Below are 21874 nucleotides of genomic sequence, written 5' to 3'. Positions count from 1 at the left end.
AAGAAACAGATGACAGAAAAACAGATGACACATGATTTCTCTCTTGCTGAAGAGAGAAATATTCAGCCTGAAGAACAGGAAACTGTATAAAATAACAATGCCTGTCTTAAAATATTTGCAGGGCTATTATGAGAAGAAGGAGACTCCTTTTGTGCTGTCCAAAAAGACAGATCCAGAATCAAAGGGTGGTTCTTACTGGGGAACATTTCTTACTTTACCTTAGTGAGAGCACATTTGTTTTCAAGAAAATAAACCTGATCAAATTAGATTAAGATAAAAGTATATTGACCTTTGAACAACATGTGTTTGAACTGCACAAGTCCACTTACATGCAGATTTTTATTGTTGCCAAGTCTAACTGATTTACAATATTATATTAATTTCAGGTGTGCAACACAGTGATTCAGTATTTTTACAGATTAACAGATTTTTTTTTCGTTAGTAAATTCTACAGTGCTACAGGATCCAATATTGTTTGAATCTGAGGTTGCAGAGCTGCAGATACGAAGGAACCGCTTCTATGGAGGAACATATACAAAGGGCCAACTATAAATTACAAGTAGATTATGCAGATTTTCAATGGCCTAGAGGGTCAGTGCCCCTAACTCCCACACTCTTCTGGGATTAATTTAGCTAACAAAGAGAACACAGAGGAATATCATGGAGTATGAGGTACAGAAGCTAACACAGGACCCAAAGCCATCAGGCAGCGTCTCTTTCTCCCCTCCCCTCCCTCCTCCTCCCCACTCTGTTCTTCTCAGCCCTCCCCTTTGTCTGTCTGCGTCTCTGTTTCCTTCTGTCTCTCTTCTCGTCTCTCACACGAGCACACGGCCTTCCGTGTCCGCACCATTTTGCCCAGCACTTCAGGTCTCTGTGAAACTCACTCCCTGTTCATGGTCTACCTCATGGATTCCCAAGGGATGAATTCCTGTAGTTTAAAAAGTTGGTTTCTGGTCTCAATTTTTAAATTTCTAAGAGTAAACTATCTCACTGAACCAGCAAATCCATATGTCTACTCCTGTTGTATTAGATGTAATCAAGAAACATAAGGATCCATGGGACTTAGGGCTAGCCTTACTTACACTGTGCCAAGGCAAATTCTCTAAGAAGGCTTGGAGATAGAAAAGAAATCACAGACGTGTCGAGTAAATACTCCCGAGTCTGCCCTCTGCCATTCATCTTCCTCTCTACTGTCAAATGAATCTTTCTGAAAGACAGTTTCGTTTACATCACGTATCCACCTATTCACAAACTTTCCATGACTAGACTGTCTGCAAAATACTTCTGGGCACTCAAGGTCCTTCATGATATGGTCCTGAAGCACTTTTCTGATCTCACTTTTTACTACTCTCCTCTCTTGCTCTATTCAAATACAGAGAATTCTTCTACCCTTTCCCCTGAACTTGGAGTGACCACACATGCGGTTTTCCGGAACAGTCCCATTTTGATCTGTTTCTTAAGTACAGTGATTAAAAGCGTGCCATTTTTACCTTCGAATGTGTCCTGATTTACATAACAAAGATTCCTTTGTTAACTCTAGGGCCTTCTACCTACAGTTCCATCCCCTCAGCAACTTTAAGTTGCTGAAGCTTCACCATTACTCAACATCCAGGAAAAATGCCAACTTACTTTTCCATAAAGCCTTCTCCAACCTAATAAGTTCAAAATAAGGCCTCCTTCCTCTTAACTTCTACTGTATTTTATTTGCTGCTTCTCTTTATTATCCACGACACTTGCAGTATTTTATCATAATTGAAACTTTTGATTGTCCTTGTGCTCACTTGGAGGACCCAGATGAATAATTATATAATTAGCTTGCTTTGGTTAGATGTAAAATTGAGAAATGTGTGCAGCTGACCTAGGCGGTTTATCATACTGCAGAAATGCACCTGGAAAGCGCGAAGAAAACAAAGTTGCATGGATCAGTGAAATTGACTGGCTGGCTGCCAAGTCTGACTCTTTGAAACCCTATAAACTGGAGCCCATGTTCCTCCGTCCATGGAATTCTCCAGACAAGAATCCTGGAGTGGGTTGCCATTTCCTTCTCCAGGGGATCCTCCCGACCCAGAGATCAAAGGGGTATCTCTGGCGTCTTCTGTATTGTCAGGCAGGCCCCTTACCACTAGTGCCACCAACCAACTCAGAGTCCAATTTTAACATTAACTCGATGGCTGTTCCAGGAAACTGAAACAAAATCCCTTTGTTGTGCATGTCACCTTCACTGTCAAGTTTCAATTACTTTGAGAGAATAGCTGATATATCAACCAACAACGGGTTGGAGGGTTTAGCATAACGGCACTTACGAATGCCCTTCTTGTACCCAACCACGTCAGATCCTCTCAGCTGATTTTGAAACCCCCTTCCGAGTGCCTGGTGGTAAAATCACAGAGTCAGGCTCTCAGAGCAGACAAGCCTGGGTCAACCCTCAGCTTTGTCACCTCTCGCTCCATACCTGGGGCCAGTTACTCACTCTCCGGAAGCCTTGGTTTCCCCACCCATAAGATAAAATTTAGCAGTGCAGACCCCATAGCGTAGTTTTGAGGACTAAAAGAGATAACTTGTGTAATCTGTTTTGCTCAGATTCTATAATTAGACATTTTCTTTTTAAATGAGCTTTTATTGGAGTATAGCTGCCTTACCATGGTATGTTAGCTTCTACTGTATGGCAAGATGAATCAGCCACACATACACACACGTCCCCTTCCGTTTGGGTTTCTTTACCATTTAGGTCCCCACACGTCACTGAGGAGAGTCCCCTGTGCTACACGGCCGGTTCTCATTAGTTATCTGTTTTATATATAGCAGTGTATCTATGTCAATCCTAATCTCCCAATTCCTCCCACCCTCTTTCCCCCACTTTATATCCAGATATTTGTTCTCTACATCTGTTATGGTTCAGAGTCTGAAAATGTATCCCTGAGTGCCTATGGGATTCTGACCAGGACATCATAAAGTCACGTGTACGTCAAGCACTGCTGACAGCTAGAGTAAATAATATGTCTCACATGCATAAGTGCCATCACTTCTGAAATATTAGAATTGATACCACAAGAAGTAATCTAAAGTATTTTGAATTCAGCAATTGCTATTTTCTTTATCAGTAGAGACTAAGAGCCTTAACTGGATCAGGTGATAGGACATGAGATTTTTAAATGTTAAAAATGACTCCATATTTAAAAAGGGGGGTAGTTCCTGCATTCACCATAAGGGCTTTCCAGTTCCTGATGGACCCTTTCAAAGGGTAACATTCCATTTCGCCAGGTCTCTATGACCAGCCATACTCCATGACATACATACCAGGCTCCACCGGCCTCCGCAGGGCTGGGCCTGCGTGCTGAGCCTGGGCCAGCACCTCCATGTGGCCAAGTGTTCTGGGATCTTACACTAGATGCGAGGGTGGGGATTACTCGTCCTTGAATTGTGAGACAGGAACTGAAAATGTAATCCGGCAAAGAGCCTCTAGGAAGTGCCTATCAGTTCCCAGATGCTTGTGCAAATGTGTTAACAAATAAAAGCTGTTGGTCAGGAAGGGGAAGTTCAGGTACAGACTTAGGGAGACGCAGCTTAGGGGGCCCAGGAAAGACAACATTCAAAGTAGAGGCCCTGGTAAGCAGACATGGGTCTCAAATCTCTAGAGGAGGTCAGAGCATATAAAATCCAAACGGGCAAGTGAACACAGCTCCACTATGAGAGTGTCACTTTTTCATGTAAACATATCATATCCTCAACTTGAATGAAAGTATTTTATGTACAAAAGTAAACTCTGCCTCAAAATTACATCCTGTGTAATGTCTAGAAGAGTATCTTGCACATATTAGGTGCCCAAGAGATACTGCCTGGGTGGCACTGCTGGCCTTGGAAAAAAACCCCTCTCTGATACACAATACGCTCCTGGGGGTATTTAAGGGATGTCTCATTAACAACTGTGTACTGAAGATTAGAAAATGTTAAGTAAAACAGCTGTGAGTGAGGCCATAGAAGACTAGGATGTGAAGACATCCAAAATTGCTTCCAAATTCAAGCATCAGTGATTCTATCTTCTGAAGTTAACACCTATAGTTCTCTGATAATGAAAATTTTGACTCAGAGTGATTTAAAGGATAGTGGTCTAAGATCCCTGGAGGAGGGCATGGCAACCCACTCCAGTATTCTTGCCTAGAGAATCCCACGGACAGAGGAACCTGGCTGGCTGCAGTCCGTAGGGTTGCATAGAGTTAGACTTGACTGAAGTGACTTAGCATGCATGCACACGGTCTTGAAAATAAAATTCAAGAAATATTCTGTCTGATGGAAGCATTTTAAAAAATTTCGTATGGATTTAAAAAATTGTATAATTGCAAATGTTAATTAGGATATAATTAAGTAGTCCTCTTACCCTACTTACTAGTATGTGCCAGGTTGTCGTAATTATATGAGTAATTATGAAAAGGAAACATATTCCTTCAAAATCAAATTCACTTTATTCCTTTTAGAAAACTGCCTTGGCAAATCTATTGCAATTATTATAGATGTACAGAAGCTCTACTTTGGGGGCAAGATATTAAAATAGGGCACAGAGAAAAGAAAGAAAATCACATAATAGGTGGAAATATTATGTAATAATACTCCACACATGAAAATGCCTGTTCTCATTTCCACTGAAATAATAGAAGAACGCAATAAAATTTGTTCACCATCCATGGAGGTCCAAGTGTTAGAAGATGTTTTATGTACTTTGTCTTTTTATTGTACCTCTGATTTTGGTTAGTTTATGGCTCTGCTTCAAGTTTACTTTTATGGAGATTAATGCAATTTATACAGTATATTTTATTTTATGATATACTTAACAATAAGTGGATAGTAATTAAGGCTGTGTGAGATCGAGGAAAAATGCCCAGGAACTAAATACCTTTTTAAAAAAATGTGCTCTTTGAGTTTAATAGCATTTGAACTATTTAAATAGCTTAAATTAAATTAAAGTTAATAGAGCTTAATTAAAGTTATAGTCAAAAGAGAAATATTCTATCATAAAAAAGAAAGTTGTTCTGAAGTCATGGACGTTTTTCTCTTGATTCTGAGTAAAGAAACAGCTTTTGATTATTAGGAGTCTTCAGGATTACCATACAAAGGCTCATGAATTAACTACAATGTGTGAGAACTCAGGAGTATTCCATTTCCACATGTAAAACCTCTTACAGAAAACTCCAATGTAGTTGTGCAAAAATTGTTAGAACATCAAGCCAACCAAAATTCTACTATATTTCACATTCAAACGTGGAGCAAAAATGATTGACATAAAATAGAAACAGTGAGAGACTTTCCTGGTGGTCCAGTGGCTAAGACTGTGTGCCTCTAATGCCAGGGACCCAGGTTCAATTCCTGGTCAGGGAACTAGATCCCACATGCCACAATTAAAGATCCTGCATGCTGCAATGAAGATCCTGAGTGTCGCAACTAAGACTTGGCTCAGCCAAATAAATAAATAAATAAATAAAAATAAATACGTCTTAAAAAGAAAGGAAAAAAGAAATGCGGCTAGTATGAGTGAGGAAGTAAACCTTAAGTACCTATATGCATGGGCTTCCTTGGTGGCTCAACAGTGAAGAATCCGCCCGCAATGCAGGAGCCAAAGGAAACACGAGTTTGACTCCTGGGTCAGGAAGGTCTCCTGGAGGAGGGCATGGCAACCCACTCCAGTATTCGTGCCTGGAGAATTCCATGAACAGAGGAGCATGGCAGGCTACAGTCCATAAGGTTGCAAAGAATCAGACACGACTGAAGTGACTTAGCACTCAGAGCACATAAATATATACAGAAATAAATAAACAAGGTAGAAATGGAGAATTGTCTCTCTGGCCAATCTCGTGCATATGGAACCTCAGAGATGATTTTTCCTAAATTAGACAAGTGAAGACGTGTTTAGGGTTTTTGTTTGGACTAAGCTCCTGCACTGGACTGTGGCCTGCTTCTAAAAGGCAGGATCAGGAGAGGAGTTGATGAGAAAGTAGAAGGCTAGCAAAACTTCAAAAGCCAGAAGAACCTGACTGATGGCACGAGGCTGGCTTCCAATAGGGCCAGTCTTAACACCATCACATACACTGTCAGGCTCTTTGTGTTTACTTGTATTGGTATAGTTTTTTTTCCAGATGCATAGACTGGAATACAGTGTGGGGCGAAATACCCATTTCCATTCCCTCAATAAATCAAATTCTAATGCTCTTGAAAAATAAATTCTAAATACCTAAAGCAACAACCTGGATTTAATGTTTTAAATGCTATTTCACTGAAGTTTATCTTTATCCTTTTTTTTTAAATGAAAATAAGCCCCAAATTAGAACAAATTAGCCCCACATAGAACAACTTTGGAAAAGAAAAAAAGAAAACCTGCAAAACAGAAGAATAAGGACTATTCAGCTACAAACTGAACTCTTTTTCTTTTTCCCTCTTGGCTTAGATGAAATGAAGCTGGAGTGATGTTAATCTACATTGTCATTTCCATGAAAGAGTAAAGGAATGATATAAAGTCTAATCCTCTATGCATGTAAGCCAAACTATTTAATTCTGCTTTTGATTCTGGCTTGTTTATAAATGTATCTCAAATTTTCTTTTGTAATCATTAGTACAGCAAATGTTGTATAGCATTTGGCACAATGCAGCTGCTGAATAATGAATGAAAGAATTAATTAATTAGTGAAAGAATATACATTTCAGATGCCTTTACTCATTTGCTTAAGTAAGACCCCAATCAAAACCAGAAGCCTCTTTTGGGTTATCTTGTGAGTATTATAAAAGAGCAATTCTCCCACTGCACAAAAGATAAAGGACTGACTTCTTTTCAATCAACTGGAATCCCCATCATTATTATTAAATTTTTTAAAAAAAACTTTAAAAGAATTCCTTCAGTTTAGAAGGAAAAACATAATTTCACATGTGATTTTTCTGGTCACTTGGGTTCTTGATATTCATTGGTTTGCTTACTTTTTCTGTAAAATGAATGATGATTAATGTACCTTATTATCCAAGTCACTATGAGTGGTCTAGTAGAGTATACAAAACATGAAGGAATATAATATATTATACTTCTGATTAGTTTTGTGTACTTTGGCAAGTACTTGGATCTTAGTTTCCTCATTGGTGGAAGCTTTACTCAAGGGTTGTGAGGACAAATAAGGTATGAATGTATTATAAGGTTTGATATCAAAGTAAGATGTTTCTGCAAAATTTATGTAAATCATATTTTTCAAGTTAGACCAGTTAAAGACAAAAACATACCTAGAAGAGTAGATAAGTAAAAAGAATACCATCCAGAGACATATATTCAAGTTCCAACAGTTTTACCTTTGTAGACCAGAGCTCTTAAACCATTCTTGAATCTCAGTTTCCTTACCTACAAAACGGAGGTAATAATACCTCACAGTGTTGCTGTCATCTAAGATATACAGAAAATTAAGGAGAAAGTGAAGTGAAGTCATTCAGTCATGTCCGACTCTTTGCAAGCCTATGGTATGTAGCCTGCCAGGCTCCTCCATCCATGGGATTTTCCAGGCAAGAATACTGGAGTGGGTTGCCTTTCTGTGAGGAAACTAAATACTTCAGCCCCCTTTATTCCATGAAGGTTCCATTTCCCACCATGAAGAATCCAGAGTTTCTAATGAAGGCCAAGTTCAGGCATATAATAGCTTTCTACTTCTGATTTTAAACTCTAGGGGTCTTCCTACTCACTTTGAAAGCCTCCATCTTACTTTTACAACTTCACATCCAGCCTCTTCATAGATAAAGCCATAACCAAGAGAACAGAATCGCTTGGCCAGAAGGGATTTTAGAAGTCTTCTGAAAGTGGTTAAATGTTTACTTTTTGGTGTCAGCCTTCCTGGTTTCCCGTTCCAATTATGCAACTTACAGGGTGTGAGTTCTTGAGCAAGTTACTTGGCTTCTCTGAACCTCAATTTTCACATGCTATGAAAGAGAAATTCTACAATATAATGCAGTGGATTTTGAGAGGAATAAATCAGAGGATCAAATGCCTATAACACAATAAATTTTAAATAAACACTGGCTATTATGTGGGTTAATTCCTTCACTTAATGGATACAAAGAAAATAATAACAATAAATATAAGTCATGCCTGGTATAGTTCCTTGTCTTTTGAATGTATTTTCCCATGTATTTCCTTATCTAATCCTTGTGGTGCCCCATGGAATGAGTTATTATCAGTACCATTTTGTAGAACAGGAAACTGAAGTAAGAGGCAGATGACGTAACCCACCCAAGATCTGTTCCAGAACTCTTAAGTTAGGTCTCTTGACTCCTAGACAATACATTTTCAGTTGGCTCAGGCTAACCCTAGGCAGAGGATTAATAATAGCTAACATTTGCTCAGGATTAGGCATTGGCTGGGCATTTACATGTGTTACCTCACTTAAGCCTCACAACAACTTTATGATAAAGATAATATTATTAGGGTCTCTATTTCAAAAAATATAAAGTATTAATAACATGCATAGGGTAATTGAGTTAGTAAGTAGTGGAGACAAGTTTGAACCCAACTAATTTTATATTTTATTATTAAACTAAACTGTCTACAGAGAAGAAGCTATGCTGGAACATAGTGCTCAGGAAAGAATGTGTCTTTGTCCAGCATTATGACACAGATTGATAGCAATATGCCAAAACCTTCATATAAGATCCACTGGGTTAAGCACTTTACCTACGTCACCTTCATAGCCACCTCAGAAGGTATACATCATTACCCCCACTGACACAGACTCAGAGAAATTATCCTTCACTTATCATTACAAAGCCAATGGCAGAGCTAAGGTTTAAACCCAGGCGTGAGAGTGAAGCTCTTAACCTTCCTATGCCAATGACACTGTAGGCTTAAAACAGAAGAGTTTAGACGTCACCTCTGCTGTTTCTCACTCTTGCCAATGAGCAAACTGAGGCTGTACACGCCCATGTTTTTCCCTACAGCGAGAACTTACGACCGAGGTAACCTTGCCAACCCCCAACCAGTGGTCTTTCTGCCTTGCCATGTAATATAAAGTGACCTCTGTCCTGGGGAGCTCATCCTCTAGGCAGAGAAATGTAATCAGAAGGCAATTATGTTAACATGTATTGGATGCTGCATCCCATGCAGAAGAGCTGTTTTCTAGACCTTACAGAAACATTGGGTCAGTGAGGACAGAAGAGGCAAGTATGTAGACTCTCTGTTTTAAACACATAGAACCACCCGGAGGAAACCCCCCTTTAAAATGCAGATTCCCAGGTTGGGAAGAGAACGTCTGGAAGCAACAGCTTATGTTCTTTCCTGAACCGCTCCCACCCTGAAGCATCTGCTGTAAGTCTCTGCTCTGAGAAACAGGAAACCTGTGAGTATGTTGGAAAGAGCAGTAAAAACATGAGATCGGGAATAGAAGGTAAGAGCAAATTGAAGAGCGCTTTGGAGATCAGGCAACATGATTCCCATCTGACATAATAAAGAGGGGAGCTTTGGAGAAGGAGAGCCAGGATGAGTGAGGGCTCCGTGAAGAATGGCGTGAAGCAGGGAGTGCCTGGGATGAGGAATAAAAGGTGGGAAGGTGAATGAGATGAAGGGATGTGTTTTAGAAGCATTTCAAATGGGAAAATCCATAGTAGGGGCAGCTGGTCAGATGCAGGGCACAGAGGAGATAAGATGGACGGTATGAATCCCAGGAGAGAGGAGAAGGAGTGCGTCTGGCTATGGATGTGCACACCTATGCAGAGCTAAAAGCTAATAAATACCACTTTATCACATACTGCAATGACGGTAAAAATTCTTTGTGAAACATACAGTCATAAAAGACATAAAGTGCTCCTTTCAGCAACTCCTGTGTGAAAAAGGAGGCCAAGCCTCACATTCCTCACAAGGCACTAAACAGAACCTCTTAAAAGGACACAAATTAGAAACCGCTTTGCTGGTACTTGATCTCACCCAAACTTAAGAGGCCCTCCGTTTGGCTCAGAAAATGTTGATCATTTAACTCTCCTTCAGCAGTTTTCTTCATATAATTTTTGCCCAAAGACAGAACAGTGAAAAACTAATACTGGATATTCAGAAAACTATCTTCAGAAAAGTCTAAAAATGCTCAACCAGCATCTTTTAAAGTCTTTTTTGCACTTAGAGGAAAGATGAGGCACTAAAATTGGACATCAAGGAGTTCTAGCCTGGAATGGCTCATCTTGCCCAAAAGAGAGGAAAAAAAAAAAAAATCAATAAGATAAGAGTACAACTCAAATAATTTCAGTTAAACCAGATAAACCACAAAGAACTATGAGAACTTCCCAATTATTTTTTTTTAAATAACTAAAGAATCTAGGTCTTTGAAGTTTCTTTCCCACTAATACTTGAAAATAAAAGCAGGACACTGCAGTCTGTATCATGTTTAAGATGCGACTGAAACTGAAAACTGAAGACTCAAAGGCTAACCAACTGTTACAGTATGTGTATGTTTTCTTAACAACTCCCACATTATCAGTGAGCACTGAAGAGACACTGAAGGGGTTGGGTTAAAAAAAAAAGAGGACCATTATAATTAAACTACAAAGTCTAGTTCACTAACTAGAACATTAGCAAAAGTCAATGGATCGCCTTTATTAATCTACAAACTTTGCACTCTTAAAACTTTGCTTTATATATGATCGTTGATATAATCTAAGTTTTTCAGTTTGAGGACTTCAGTTCCATAATTTAAAAAGGAAGAAAAATTACCTGCTCTTATTTAGACAGTTTATTTCAGTAAAACCACAGGGTTTAGGAGGGTTGTTCTTGCCTGCCGCCCCCGCCCCCCCCCCCCCCGCCAAACAAAAAATATACTGATGTTGCTAAGTCTAAGCTCGTACTGCTCACTGCAGTTCAGACCAATAATCAAGAAACAACCTAACTCTACACCTAAAGCAATTAGAGAAGGAAGAAACGAAGAACCCCAGGGTTAGCAGAAGGAAAGAAATCTTAAAAATCAGGGCAGAAATAAATGCAAAAGAAACTAAAGAGACCATAGCAAAAATCAACAAAGCTAAAAGCTGGTTTTTTGAAAAAATAAACAAAATTGACAAACCATTAGCAAGACTCATTAAGAAACAAAGAGAGAAGAACCAAATTAACAAAATTAGAAATGAAAATGGAGAGATCACAACAGACAACACTGAAATACAAAGGATCATAAGAGACTACTACCAGCAGCTCTATGCCAATAAAATGGACAACTTGGATGAAATGGACAAATTCTTAGAAAAGTATAACTTTCCAAAACTGAACCAGGAAGAAATAGAAGATCTTAACAGACCCATCACAAGCAAGGAAATCGAAACTGTAATCAAAATCTTCCAGCAAACAAAAGCCCAGGACCAGATGGCTTCACAGCTGAATTCTACCAAAAATTTAGAGAAGAGCTAACACCTATCTTACTCAAACTCTTCCAGAAAATTGCAGAGAAGGTAAGCTTCCAAACTCATTCTATGAGGCCACCATCACCCTAATTCCAAAACCAGACAAAGATGCCACAAAAAAAGAAAACTACAGGCCAATATCACTGATGAACATAGATGCAAAAATCCTTAACAAAATTCTAGCAAACAGAATCCAACAACATATTAAAAAAATCATACACCATGACCAAGTGGGCTTTATCCCAGGAATGCAAGGATTCTTTAATATCCGCAAATCAATCAATGTAATACACCACATTAACAAATTGAAAGATAAAAACCATATGATTATCTCAATAGATGCAGAAAAGCCTTTGACAAAATTCAACACTCATTTATGATTAAAACTCTCCAGAAAGCAGGAATAGAAGGAACATACCTCAACATAATAAAAGCTATATATGACAAACCCACAGCAAGCATCACCCTCAATGGTGAAAAATTGAAAGCATTTCCCCTGAAATCAGGAACAAGACAAGGGTGCCCACTCTCACCACTACTATTCAACATAGTGTTGGAAGTTTTGGCCACAGCAATCAGAGCAGAAAAAGAAGTAAAAGGAATCCAGATAGGAAAAGAAGAAGTGAAACTCTCACTGTTTGCAGATGACATGATCCTCTACATAGAAAACCCTAAAGACTCTACCAGAAAATTACTAGAGCTAATCAATGAATATAGTAAAGTTGCAGGATATAAAATTAACACACAGAAATCCCTTGCATTCCTATATAATAACAATGAAAAAACAGAAAGAGAAATTAAGGAAACAATACCATTCACCATTGCAACAAAAAGAATAAAATACTTAGGAGTATATCTACCTAAAGAAACAAAGGACCTATACATAGAAAACTATAAAACACTGATGAAAGAAATCAAAGAGGACACAAACAGATGGAGAAACATACCGTGTTCATGGATTGGAAGAATCAATATTGTCAAAATGGCTATTCTACCCAAAGCAATCTATAGAGTCAATGCAATCCCTATCAAGCTACCAATGGTATTTTTCACAGAACTAGAACAAATAATTTCACAATTTGTATGGAAATACAAAAAACCTCGAATAGCCAAAGTAATCTTGAGAAAGAAGAATGGAACTGGAGGAATCAACCTGCCTGACTTCAGTCTCTACTACAAAGCCACAGTCATCAAGAGAGTATGGTACTGGCACAAAGACAGAAATATAGATCAATGGACCAGAATAGAAAGCCCAGAGATAAATCCACGAACCTCTGGACACCTTATCTTTGACAAAGGAGGCAAGGATATACAATGGAAAAAAGACAACCTCTTTAACAAGTGGTGCTGGGAAAACTGGTCAACCACTTGTAAAAGAATGAAACTAGAACACTTTCTAACACCATACACAAAAATAAACTCAAAATGGATTAAAGATCTAAATGTAAGACCAGAAACTATAAAACTCCTAGAGGAGAACATAGGCAAAACACTCTCTGACATAAATCACAGCAAGATCCTCTATGACCCACCTCCCAGAATATTGGAAATAGAAGCAAAAATAAACAAATGGGACCTAATGAAACTTAAAAGCTTTTGCACTACAAAGGAAACTATAAGTAAGGTGAAAAGACAGCCCTCAGATTGGGAGAAAATAATAGCAAATGAAGAAACAGAAAAAGGATTAATCTCAAAAATATACAAGCAACTCCTGCAGCTCAATTCCAGAAAAATAAATGACCCAATCAAAAAATGGGCCAAAGAACTAAACAGACATTTCTCCAAAGAAGACATACAGATGGCTAACAAACACATGAAAAGATGCTCAACATCACTCATTATTAGAGAAATGCAAATCAAAACCACAATGAGGTCCCATTACACGCCAGTCAGGATGGCTGCTATCCAAAAGTCTACAAGCAATAAATGCTGGAGAGGGTGTGGAGAAAAGGGAACCCTCTTACACTGTTGGTGGGAATGCAAACTAGTACAGCCGCTATGGAGAACAGTGTGGAGATTTCTTAAAAAACTGGAAATAGAACTGCCATATGACCCAGCAATCCCACTTCTGGGCATACACACTGAGGAAACCAGATCTGAAAGAGACACGTGCACCCCAATGTTCATCGCAGCACTGTTTATAATAGCCAGGACATGGAAGCAACCTAGATGCCCATCAGCAGATGAATGGATAAGGAAGCTGTGGTACATATACACCATGGAATATTACTCAGACATTAAAAAGAATTCATTTGAACCAGTCCTAATGAGATGGATGAAGCTGGAGCCCATTATACAGAGTGAAGTAAGCCAGAAAGATAAAGAACATTACAGCATACTAACACATATATATGGAATTTAGAAAGATGGTAACGATAACCCTATATGCAAAACAGAAAAAGAGACACAGAAATACAGAATAGACTTTTGAACTCTGTGGGAGAATGTGAGGGTGGGATATTTCAAAAGAACAGCATGTATACTATCTATGGTGAAACAGATCACCAGCCCAGGTTGGATTCATGAGACAAGTGCTCGGGCCTGGTGCACTGGGAAGACCCAGAGGAATCGGGTGGAGAGGGAGGTGGGAGGGGGGATCGGGATGGGGAATCCTGTATATCTATGGCTGATTCATATCAATGTATGACAAAACCCACTGAAATGCTGTGAAGTAATTAGCCTCCAACTAATAAAAAAATAAAATAAAATAAAATGCAAAACAAAACAAAACAAAACAAAAAAACAAACAAACAAACAAAAAAAGAAACAAGTTGTTGGTGCTAGCAGTAATGACTTTATTTGGAAAGCCTGCAAGTGGAGAAAAAGGTAGGCTTTGGCCCCAAAGAATTCTCTTGCCTGAGTTAGAATGCAAGCTCCTTTTATAGTAAAAGGGGAGGTAGTAAAGTCTAACACCTCCTGGTTCCCATCAGCCTCCAGAGGGGAAGGGTTAATCTCTTCCTCCCTGAAGTCATTCACAGGTGAGCCTGGTCAGGATGCTTCCTGTGAGCTAAACAAAGGAATTTTAGTTTACAGTTCATTACCTTGGAAGCAGGGTTCCCAGAGATGGGCTTTATGTAAAATTTAAACTTATAGGCGACATCCCTATAGGGATTAACTTGTAATAGAACACAAAAGGTTATTTCCTAAAATACTGAGAGTCCACCTACTCACCAAGGCATTGTGATTATATAGCAAATGTTATTAGATGAACTGGTCATTTTGCATTCACATGAACAGAGTTGGGAGTACTTCTATGCTAAAATTAATTTGATCATTTGAAATATTTAAATACTTCATTTCGATTGTAATCATTTCATTTATTCACTTATTTTTTTTTTATTAAATTGAGCATCTAGTATAGAACAGATTACTACTAGGTGTCAGAAAAAGAATTGTTGAAATATACCAGAAGGTGAGATTATAAAGATGAAGCATTCACCATCTAGTGAGAATTAATTATGCAATAGCTAGAAGTTAATGTGAGAAACATAGTAATGGATAAATGCCAAATGCTGTAAGTACACAGAATTATGAAGGGGAAGACTTCATTTGAACCCAGTCTACAAGAATAAGTAACAACTAAGTGAAACAGAGGGATTCCCAGGAGGCTCAGAGAGTAAAGAATCCACTTGCCAATGCAGGGAACACGGGATTGATCCCTGGGTCAGGAAGATCCCCTGGAGAAAGGAATGGATGCCCATTCTAGTATTCTTGCCTGCAGAATTCCATGGACAGAGGAGCTAGCGGGGAACAGTCCATGGGGAGGCAAAGAGTCAGACACGCTTGAGCAACTAACACTTTCACTTGAATTTTCAGGTAAAAAAGAAGTGACGTCCACGGCATTCCTGGCAGGTCACAAGTTATGAAAATGTTGAGAGGTCTGAGAAGAGAGACAGTGCTGGGGGAACGATGAGTATGGCTGTGTGGTAAAACAAAGGGAATCTCAGGATATCAGAATCTTAGAGGGGATCTTAGGAGGATGATGATAGGAAAATACAACCTTCCGATTGTGAAAGAGGTTATATGATATAACCCTGTCATAAAGTCAGCGCTGTTGGCAGTGGGCATATAACATTTGGATCTTAGAGAATTTTCATCTTAGTTAGAAGGACAGATGGGTGTGTGGAGATGACTCAGTCTAGAGAGAAAGCTGGCACAGGTATGAACAAGGGCATAGGACAGATGGAGGGAGGTATACTGACCATCACTGGGGAGGCGAGAAGTGGTGTGAGGATTAAAGCTATGGTTTCCCACTCTGGTTGCGGTGAAACAGATTGTTGTGCACCAGTTAAGTTATAGGATAAAGCCTGCCATATTACGTTATCGTACTGAATACCTAAAGTGTCAACTGAGACTTAAGACTCAAGCGTCAAGAGAATATATTGTACTCTTAGCTTCCTGCTTATTTAACCAGGCCCTAGGAAGTAATGTGTTACCCATTCACTGTCTGCATCACGGAAGAGTCCACATGTCCCGTGGCCACGGGCGCCATTTACTGGGGGACAGGGTGGGTAACAAGATGCAGCTGGAGATACCCCATCCCTTTCCAGGTGAGGGATTATCCCTGGGAGGAATTCAGGTCTGTTACGTGCTTAAGAGAGGCCACTGAAGTCAAGGGTTTGGGGCGGGGGCGTATAGAATTCATGGTTATGGAAGATGTGATAGAACACAGGAAGTCAAGTGCTGTTAAGAGGTCTAATTACTGAGGAGTTAAAATGGTTATCTGAGAGATCAGAGTTCCAAAGAAAAGCAAGGAGAGATAAGAAAGCCTTCCTCAGCGATCAATGCAAAGAAATAGAGGAAAGCAATAGAATGGGAAAGTCTAGAGATCTCTTCAAGAAAATTAGAGATGCCAGGCGAACATTTCATGCAAAGATGGGCTCAATAAAGGACAGAAATGGTATGGACCTAACAGAAGCAGAAGATATTAAGAAGAGGTGGCAAGAATACACAGAAAAACTATACAAAAAAAATCTTCATGACCCAGATAATCACGATGGTGTGATCACTCACCTAGAGCCAGACATCCTGGAATGTGAAGTCAAATGGGCCTTAGGAAGCATCACTACGAACAAAGCTAGTGGAGGTGATGGATTTCCATTTGAGCTATTTCAAATCCTGAAGGATGATGCTGTGAAAGTGCTTCACTCAATATGCCAGCAAATTTGGAAAACTCAGCAGTAGCCACAGGACTGGAAAAGGTCAGTTTTCATTCCAATCTCAAAGAAAGGCAATGCCAAAAAATGTTCAAACTACCACACAATTGCACTCATCTCACACGCTAGTAAAGTAATGCTCAAAATTCTTCAAGCCAGACTCCAACAGAACATGAACTGTGAACTTCCAGATGCTCAAGCTGTATTTAGAAAAGGCAGAGGAACCAGAGATCAAATTGTCAACATCTGGTGGATCATCGAAAAAGCAACAGAGTTCCAGAAACATATCTACTTCTGTTTTATTGAACATGCTAAAGCCTTTGACTGTGTGGACCACAACAAACTCTGGAAAATTCTTCAATAGATGGGAGTACCAGACCACCTGACCTGCCTCTTGAGAAGCCTGTGTGCAGGTCAGGAAGCAACAGTTAGAACTGGACATGGAAAACAGACTGCTTCCAAATCAGACAAGGAGTACATCAAGGCTGTATATTGTCACCCTGCTTATTTAAACTTATATGCAAAGGACACCATGAGAAATGCTGGGCTGGATGAAGCACAAGCTGGAATCAAGATTGCTGGGAGAAACATCAGTAACCTCAGATATGCTGATGACACTACCCTCATGGCAGAAAGTGAAGAAGAACTAAAGAGCCTCTTGATGAAAGTGAAAGAAGAGAGTGAAAAAGTTGGCTTAAAATTCAACATTCAGAAAATTAAGATCATGGCATCTGGTCCCCTCACTTCATGGCAAATAGATGGAGAAACAATGGAAACAGTGACAGACTATTTTTTGGGGCTCCTAAATCACTGCAGATGGTGACTGAAGCCATGAAATTAAAAGATGCTTGCTCCTTGGAAGAAAAGTTATGACCAGCCTACACAGCATATTAAAAAGCAGAGACAATACTTTGCCAAAAGAGGTCCATCTAGTCAAAGCTATGGTTTTTCCAGTGGTCATGTATGGAGGTGAGAGTTGGACTATAAAGAAAGCTGAGCACCAAAGAATTGATGCTTTTGATCTGTGGTGTTGCAGAAAACTCTTGAGAGTCCCTTGGACTGCAAGGAGATCCATCCAGCCCATCCTAAAGGAAATCAGTCCTAAATACTCATTGGAAGGACTGATGCTGAAGCTAAAACTCCAATACTTTGGCCACCTGATGCAAAAAAACTGACTCATTTGAAAAGACCCTGATGCTGGGAAAGATTGAAGGCAGGAAGAGAAGGGGATGACAGAGATCAGATGGTTAGATGACATCACTGACTCAATGGGCATGAGTTTGAGTAAGGTCTCGGAGTTGGTGATGGACAGGGAGGCCTGGCGTGCTGCAGTCCATGGAGTTGCAAGGAGTCGGACACGACTGAGCCACTGAACTGACTGACTGAGAGATCCACGTCTACGGCCTGCGTGTGCATCCACTAAGTCGCTTCAGTCGTGTCCAACTGTTTGCAAACCTGTAGACGTAGCCTATAGACTCCTCTATCCATGGGGTCCTCCAGGCACGAATACTGGAGAGACTTGCCATGCCCTCCTCCAAGGGATCGTCCCCACCCCAGAGATCGAACCTGTGTCTCTTCTGTCTCCTGCATTGGCTGGCAGGTTCTTTACCAGTAGCGCCACCTGGAAGCCCTCTCTGCAGCCAATCACTCCCTACAGGTCATCTCTCAGGATATGCAATTTCGTGGGCATACAGAACCATGCAAATAAGACTATTATCACACAGTTAGGACATCAGTTTAAGAGAGGCTCAGAGGACCATGGTACTCAGAGGAGAGTAAAGAACACCCAGTGAGTGAATCAGAAGATAACTTATAGAAGAATATGTAACTTTGAACAACAGCTTAAAATTCAATGGATTTTAGAGAGATGGGAGGGTAAGAGAATCTCAGTCAGAGAAAATAACATTTTCAAAGACCAGAGAAGGAAAATATTTGGTGTTTTCAGGAATAGCAAGCAACAGGGAGGAATGGAAATCAAACAAAGAGGAGAGAAGATCTTGACAAGGTCAGTGCTGGAGAAATGTACGTGATGGGAACAAAAGGGAAACAGGAGACACATAATTGGTAATTTGAGTTCCTGAGGCCCTTATGCCCAAGCTTCTCAAGCTACATGACAGAAGAATGTCTTCCTCTCTCTCTTTTACCACAAGGATTTATGAATTTTTACTTTGTTGCTAAAAGGTGAAAAGAAATCCAGGTATATTATTTTGAACCTGAGTAATAATAGCTAGTGTTTATTGTGCTAGGGATTGTGATAAGAGATTATCTAATATAAATAACACAACAACATTATGAGCTAAGTGGTATTATCATTCTTATTTTACAGGCAAGAAAATTAAAGTTTAGTGATGCCAGGTCACAAAGATAATATGCAGGGAAATCAGAATTCAAACACTAAATACAAAACTCAAGAAAAGGATCTGTTCATATGCTCTAGATAAATGATCTCTATAAGGGCTTCTAAATAAGTCAAATTATTCAAATAACCAATTTTATTTTTTTTGTTAAGAAAATGTAAGTCAACTGAAAATAAACATCTTATTCTGCTAGCAGCTCAGAGGAACGCTTCCCATCCTTTCAATCAGTCACAGGTTTCTGACAGTCCTCACAATCAGAATCGGTCTAGCATAATACTGAAAAATTTCTGCCAGAGCCCAGAGGTCCCAGATGACCTTGAAAGATCAGATAATCCCTTTACTAAAGACTGTCATCAAAAATCATTACATTTTCCCCCTCAAAAACAAAATACCATCATTGGGAGAAAATCTACCTCAAATGAGAGCAAGCTACTGGTCATAAGAAGAATTTTCTTGAAAATGTCACTACTCTGCAAAGCTTTTACTTTTCTTCCATGCATGTAAGAAGAAAAATATGCAGATATGCAGGTATGCTGTCTTATCTCGTCTTAAATTAACTCTAAGAAAGAGTCATACTTCAAAACGGAGGCAGTTTTTCTACGTAAACTCCAGCATGTGTGCTCAGTTGCTAAGTCCTATCCGACTCTGCGATGCCATGGGCTGTAGCCCGCCAGGCTCCTCTGTCCATGGGGTTTCCCAGGCAAGAATAGGGGAGTGGGTTGCCATTTCCTTCTCCAAAGGATCTTCCAAACCCGGGATCCAACACCCATCTTCTGTGTTGGCAGGCAGATTCTTTACCACTGAGCCACCACCAGGAACGCCCATGAAATACCCACTTAACGGTGATTATGATCTTTGCTTTCGTTTTATAAAGACAGCCCACCTCATTGAATTCCTATATTCTAGATGGAAACTGAGTCAGCTAAAAAAAAAGAATAAAAGGTGGGAGATGGGATACTAAATAAAATACCTTTTCTAAATTCTTCAGAATTCACTAACATGGGGTATTTGAATTGAGCGTTGACAAGAGCTTCTGAGGAAAATTCTCATTATCAGAGAAGCCGCAGACAAGGAAAAAGTACCAATTGCTCCCCTTTTCCCACATTTTCCAAATTGAATAACAAGGAAGAATGCACCAAACCTCTTATTCTTTCCTGGAACAATGGAATCTCTACAGTGCCCCAAAAGCAGCGATCCTGATAAGGAAAATGCCACTAAGCCTGAAAGCAGTAGTTTTATGGACATTTAAATTGTTTCCATGTGTCTTCTGCTCACATAGGATCAATCATCGTGATTGGTGTATTATAATTTCCCTTGATGAAACTGGCTTCCCTCTTTTGCTTTTTTCCCAAGGAACTCAATTTGCCAGCAAGGAGCCTCTCCTGCTGCCCTCTATTTTTTTCTTTTCATATTAACTGTGATATAAACGACTAAAGTAAAACCCAAACTCAGAGCTCCTCATCTTTAACCATTGGCAGACACGCTGAAAGGCCCCATTAGCATATTTTATCCTACATTGCCATTCATTTTTGTGATAGTTTCCAAGTCCAAATTTTGGGACAAAATTCTCTTAGATTAGCAAGGAAATAACTTGACATTTAAGTTTACAAACTATCATTCTATTTCTAGCTAAAACACTGATACAGTGTTTTACATTTCAGATATTACGTTTTACATATAATTAAAAGAAAAGGGAACTCTAGAACCAGGGACATTTTTTAATGTACTTGATATAGGAAGTGGAAAAGGGGAAAGATGTTATTTAAACTGAAGCACATCTTTCCTCTAATTGAAATAGGAAATGGGAGAATTAGACTAGCTCTTGACCCTACACGCTGTTACACCAACAGAATTTGCTTTTGTGTTGTGATTTCCTTTATTATTTGTACATGTCTTAAAGGCAATGGCCAAGCCTGTTTGTATTAAACAAAACGCATATGCTGCAACATTCCAGAATCTCTCTAAATGAAGGTAACTATCTGCAAAGGAGCAATTTGAAAATAGTAAAAGCAATAGTAATAGCAAAACAGTAGTAAAATATTAATAGTAAAATCACCCCTTTCCAAAGTATCTCTGTTCCCAAAACTTCATAGAATGCCATTGGCCACTTTATTCAAATCAAGCTGGAACATAAACGTGCATAAGAGAGGTCATGTTCTGGCCCTTCTCACATTTTTCTGCTGAGGCATCACTGATGAGACGACTGAAGAGTGAATACATACACCCGAGTTGGAGGTCAACTCCCAAAGCAACCTACTTTCAAGCTGGAAACGTCTTTGAAATCTTGTGATATAGCTTTAAAATACACACAGATAGTGCCTACTGTTGCCTAATGTATCTCTTGGGAGGGGAGTTTGGGGGAGAATGGTTACATGTGTATGTATGGCTGAATCCCTTCACTGTTCATCTGAAACTATCACAATGCTGTCTGTTAATCAGCCATACCCCAATACAAAATAAAAAGTTTTTAACAAACTAAAAATAAAAAGTTAACGTACTTTTCTGGATAAAAACTCAAAATATACAAGTATCTCAATACCAGAAAAATAAACAACTCAATCAAAAAATGGGCCAAAGAACTAAACAGACATTCCTCCAAAGAAGATATACAAATGGCTAACAAACACATGAAAAGATGCTCAACATCACTCATTATCAGAGAAATGCAAATCAAAACCACAGTGAGGCACCATTACACGCCAGTCAGGATGGCTGCTATCCAAAAGTCTACAAGCAATAAATGCTGGAGAGGGTGTGGAGAAAAGGGAACCCTCTTACACTGTTGGTGGGAATGCAAACTAGCACAGCCGCTATGGAGAACAGTGTGGAGATTCCTTAAAAAACTGGAAATAGAACTGCCATATGACCCAGCAATCCCACTGCTGGGCATACACACCGAGGAAACCAGATCTGAAAGAGATACATGTACCCCAGTGTTCATCGCAGCACTGTTTATAATAGCCAGGACATGGAAGC

The 21874-nt window shown here is 39.4% G+C and overlaps 1 protein-coding gene across 5 annotated transcripts in view; it reads right to left on the bottom strand.

Moving 5' to 3' along the window:
- The window catches only part of LOC122427324, a 438851-nt gene that overhangs the window by 355004 nt on the left and 61973 nt on the right, over positions 1-21874 (bottom strand). The window lies entirely within an intron of this gene.

Source organism: Cervus canadensis, chromosome 25 (genome assembly GCF_019320065.1).
Source record: "Cervus canadensis isolate Bull #8, Minnesota chromosome 25, ASM1932006v1, whole genome shotgun sequence".
NCBI classification, from domain to species: domain Eukaryota; kingdom Metazoa; phylum Chordata; class Mammalia; order Artiodactyla; family Cervidae; genus Cervus; species Cervus canadensis.
The sequence above is the reverse complement of the archived record's forward strand: the minus strand, read 5'-3'. Positions and strand labels throughout refer to the sequence as shown.